The sequence below is a fragment of the Myotis brandtii genome, unplaced genomic scaffold (genome assembly GCF_000412655.1).
Source record: "Myotis brandtii unplaced genomic scaffold, ASM41265v1 scaffold1185, whole genome shotgun sequence".
Lineage (NCBI taxonomy): Eukaryota > Metazoa > Chordata > Mammalia > Chiroptera > Vespertilionidae > Myotis > Myotis brandtii.
The window spans coordinates 249,488-254,595 of NW_005354117.1; the positions used below are offsets into that span (position 1 = coordinate 249,488).

The following is a 5,108-nucleotide window of genomic DNA, read 5'->3' on the forward strand; positions in this document are numbered from 1 at the left end:
AAGATGTCATTGCAACCAATGCTCTTATTAATCTCAACGTGCATTTTCAATGCGCTCTATTTCTGAAATGTATGAAGAACTCAGCCTATAGTGACCCCAAGTACACCTGCCTACGGAGCGGATCCCATCTGCCCCCAGGGATGGTTCTATCCAGGGCGTGTTTCCTCACCGTCAATCTTCCCTCCCACCAGTTCCTCTAAATATAACCCAGGGCAGTGCCCGTCCCGTCCCCCCGGCTCTCAGGGAGGCTCTGCAAGCACTTGCCAAGCCCGTCCTCTGATATGCGGAAGAAATTAGCGACTTCACATGAGTTCCTGGCAGCCACTGAGCCTCGGGGGCCTGACTTGAAGGAAGTCCGGAACAGTGCACGGTCAGACGGTCACGTCTCTCTCACTGCTATTAAACTGGCCAGAAATCGGACTAAATAAGAAAACTTTTCACGTCCTCCCTCCGATTCAATGAGCACAGAGCCTCTCTGGACAAACAAAATCCAGCAGTGTTTAATCTTTTCAAAGAGGCAGGTGATGTGTGGACGGACCAGACAGGGGCTGGGTCTGGGCTGAGGGGCTGCGGCCTCAGCGGGACTGCACGGCCCAGGGCCTACGCATGGGGCCCGAGAAGAGGGTCCGGGTTCCTGAGCCGCGGGGACGGCTCTCCTGAGTCTACGATGGGCCTTTCTGACGCTATCGAGGCCAATTCCCATGGGATTCAAAGCAGGTCAGGCTGGTGGATGTGGCCACTGCAGTCCTTTGTGGCTCTTCATTTTTCTTTTCCTTTTTTAACATCTTTTTATTGATTTCAGAGAGGAAGGGAGAAGGAGAGAGAGAGAAACATCAATGATGAGAGAGAATCATGGATCGGCTGCCTCCTGCACGGCCCCTACTGGGGATCAAGCCCACAACCCGGGCATGTGCCTTTGACCGGAATTGAACCCGGGACCCTTCAGTCCACAGGCCAGCGCTCTAACCACTGAGCCAAACCATCTGTGGCCAGTTTTTCATTTGTCCGTCCACTCAGGGGTCTGTCAAGGGCACATGCCCTGCGAAAGGGAGGGTCGGGTACCCTGGAAAGACATCAGCGTGAAAAGAGTCTCCTACCAAAGGTGGCCTGGAAGTTAAGGAATTAAAGGGTGTGTGTGTTTTCAGATAAAAATGTGTGTGTTTTTTAATACATTGTAAAATACGTGTGGGAAAGTGGCGGGACTGAATTAAAGCTGAATAGTTATTTATACCTGTTTCCTGTTCAGCCGGTGACAGCGTTCAGCTGGGATTTCAGAGGCCCTGGATGAAATTTCCCAGAACAGCCCGCGCACGCGGGGGTCTGCGGGAGGGAGGACCCCGGACACATCCTGCAATTCACACGCTGGGAACACAGGCGCCCTGGGAACGCGGGCGGGAACCGGCAACTTCAAAACAAAGCACACTTCCTCTGCCAAACCGTTTCCAAACGCCCCCCAAGGACGGGAGGGAAGAAAACACGATGCGTCCGGACACAAAGGCGGGCAGCGGGGGCCTTAACAGTCCCGTTTGTGTAATCAGCCGTGCGTTCCTCTGCGTCTGGGAAGTGGACTGCGTGAGCTGGGACCCAAACCACACTCGCCAGGTGCTGGGTGTCCACCTGGCCCTTCTGCCCAACGCCCACCCACTGGTCACTGGGCTAATGGGCCTCGGCCTCCCTCCCACATCGGCCCCCCAGCCGGCCCCCCACAGCCCATCGCTCTGTCTTAGCATTTATTGCATGATCTTGAAATGTCTGTTAACACGCCTGTTGCTTCCAGGAACCCCAGAAAACATGGCAGCTCCTGAGACGCGGAACACGCTCCAGGATGGTTGGGACGGAACCCCAACAGCCACAGGGCCCTGAATCCCCGTTACAGGACGGGACGGCCTCGGGGAGAAACCCCGCTGCCCGCTCCCAGCACCCCGCACCGTGCGGTCCGCGCAGGACACTTCCAATCAGCACGTGCACCGCACGTCTCAGAGGCGTCGCCTGCCGTCTGCACATCCCCAGGGGACGCCCTCCCGAGGGACCAGCGCCTCCCACGACCGATGTTCAAGCTACGTCCGTGGGAAACAAATTAATAAAGAAACAGGAGGGCCATGCCCAGCCGCTCAGGGACAGCCAGCCCCATGGACACGCGTGCCCATGACACACCCGTCGGGAAAGCTCCGTGCGCGCCGTGTGGAGCCTCCCGGCATCTCCGCACTGGCCTCTCTTCATGGCCCGTGAGAACTGCTGCCCGGAGCAGTGGCCTGGCGTCCCCACAGCGCGCTCCGCCAGGTCCAGGCCACCACCGTGCCTCCCGACTCACACGCCAGATTCTAGGGTCAGTCTCACACTAAGATGGCTGAGCCTGCTTCAAGAAAAATACTTAAATGTTCTGTTTTTAAAAATGCTGAAACAGTCCTTTTAGAAAACATTTTTTAAAAAGCTACAGCCCCAGCTGGTTTGGCTCAGTGGATAGAGTGTCGGCCCTGTGGACTGAAGGGTCCCGGGTTCGATTCTGGCCAAGGGCACGTACCTTGGTTGCAGGCTCGATCCTCGAGCCTGGTTGGGGCTCCTGCGGGAGGCAACCAATAGATAATCGCTGTGTCTCCCACATCGATGTTTCTCTCTCTGTGTCACTCCCCCTCCCATGTGTCTCCCACATCGATGTTTTTCTCTTTGTCTCTCCCGCTCCCTTCCACTCTCTCTAAAAATCAATGGAAAAATATCTTCAGGTGAGGATTAACAACAACAAAAAAAAGCTACCAATTCTACAATTCTACCTTTAAATCAACTCCTACAATTACTCTCGTTTCTTATACTTTTTTTTTTAATTGGTTTCAGAGAGAGGAAGGGAGAGAGAAACGTGGATGAGAGAGAAACACCCCTCGGCTGCCTCCTGCACGCCCCACACTGGGGATCGAGCCAGCGACCTGGGCAGGTGGCCTGACCGGGAATCAAACCGTGACCTCCTGGTTCATGGGTCAGTGCTGAGCCCCGCCGGCCGGGGGGGAACGTCTTTATAGAGAAGAGAATGGAGTAGACGGAGAGAGTCAGTCTCCAGGAGATAGAGGAGGGCGTGGGAACAACAGGGAAAGTTCAAGAGGGGACAGGACGGGCCCCGCGGGCTGACCGCCTGGGAGGGGTAGTGGAGGAAACACAGACAACAATACAGAAGCACGTGAAGGAGGGAAGGAAGGCTGCTGAAGTTCATGGTTAAGGAGACGAGATCTTGCCCGGCTGTGGGAGCCCTTGCTGGCTCAGGGGTGGGAGAAAGATCAGGTGCAGGGACCTCTGAGGGGACATGAAGTCGTCACGCAGAGAAGGACCTGCAGCCCTGGGTCTGGACGAGACCGTGACTGTGGAAAGAAGAGATGCAGGGACACAGGCCATGGGCGGGGGTCACCGAGGAGGCCGCGAAGAGCTGGCCACGTGGGCGCAGGGCGTTGGAGATGGAGAGGGTCACGGGTCCGGGGAGTGGGCCCCGCGGGCAGCGCAGAGGATAGAGTCTATGGGCATCTGGTCCCGGGACCCGCCGGCTCTGGGCGGCTCTGGAATTTCAGGTGGACACAGTGCAGGTTGCTGGCCCTGGGGCCGGTCTCGCTGAAACACAGTGCACTCCCCGGAGTGAAACAGACGATGAAACAGAAAAGTTCACTGCAGACAGTCTCCCATGGCGCTGCCGTGAACGGAAGTCCCTTCCCCCTTCCCCTGGTCCTCAGACTTGGACGAGCCGGCGACCACACACCATCCACCGCATGCAGCCAGGAAGTGATTCACTGACCCCCTCCCCCGGAGGCAGGAAGCCAGGCAAACAATGACGTGAGCCTTAATTCGTGCCTCGCACTTTTCATGATGAAAACACACACTTCAGAAGCTCAGCGGGGCCCGGCCGGCGTGGCTCCGTGGTTGAGCATCGACCTATGAACCAGGAGGTCATGGTTCGATTTTGGTCAGGGCACAGGCCCGGGTTGCGGGTTGGATCCCAGTGGGGGGCGTGCAGGGGGCAGCCGGTCAGTGATTCTCTCTCATCACTGATGTTTCTCTCTCTCCCTCTCCCTTCCTCTCTGAAATCAATAAAATATATATTTTAAAGTCCACGGTGGCCGAGAACACGCAGGCATGCTCCGAACTGAAGCAAAGGGAGCCGCTCTCAGCTCCTGCGACGCTAAGTGCTTATTTGCATGTGATTATCCCGTCCGGGGGGCGGACGATCCACACGATACTCAAACTCAGCAAGACAAGACTTTAGAGCAGCGGTTCTCAGCCTGTGGGTCGCGACCCCTTTGGGGGTGGTACGACCCTTTCACAGGGGTCGCCTAAGACCATCGCAAAACACATATATAATTACATATTGTTTTTGTGATGAATCACTATGCTTTAATTATGTTCAATTTGTAACAATGAAAATACATCCTGCATATCAGATATTTACATTAGGATTCATAACAGTAGCAACATTACAGTTATGAAGTAGCAACGAAAATAATTTTATGTTTGGGGGTCACCACAACATGAGGAACTGTATTAAAGGGTCGCGGCATCAGGAAGGTTGAGAACCACTGGTTTAAGGACACACGACTGTCAACTGGGGGGACAGAGCATGAGCGGCTGTCGCTGCAGCGCCCTCCCGCGTGGGGGTCCCAGGGCACCCGGCCTGCCCCTCGCTGTCCCTAAGGCCCAGTTTGGGGCGCAGCTGGGGCCCATTATAAAGGGGTGTGGTCAGGTCACCCGTGAGCTTTCCCGAAAGCCGCAGGCCCACGGGCTCCGAGTCCCAGGTGCATGGAGCATGTACCTTTATTTCCAGTTCCTCCGAGCGAATGCGGTGCCCGGGCCAGTGTCACTCAGTGTCGGCCCGAAAACCAAAGGGTCCCGGGTTTGGTTCTGGTCAAGGGCACGTACCTCAGTTGCAGGCTCGATCCCCGGCCCCGGCTGGAACACGTGCGGGAGGCAACCAACCGATGTGTTTCTCTCACATCGATGTTTCTCTCTCTCTGTCTCTCTCCCACCCTTCCACTCTCTCTAAAAATCAATGGAAGAATGTCCTTGGGCGAAGAATGAATGGTCCATACCTTGGACTGGACAGTTTCACACCAAGGGACTCAATTTGAAGAAATAATCAT

The 5,108-nt window shown here is 55.8% G+C and overlaps 1 long non-coding RNA gene across 1 annotated transcript; it reads right to left on the reverse strand.

Annotated features, from left to right (window-relative positions):
• Positions 1–472: 472 nt before the first annotated feature.
• On the reverse strand, positions 473–2,409 carry LOC106724252. Its single transcript, XR_001359993.1, has 2 exons — positions 1,232–2,409; positions 473–785 (listed from the first exon to the last, which is right to left on the reverse strand). It is a non-coding gene; the product is annotated as an uncharacterized LOC106724252 (long non-coding RNA).
• Between the last annotated feature and the right edge of the window lie 2,699 nt (positions 2,410–5,108).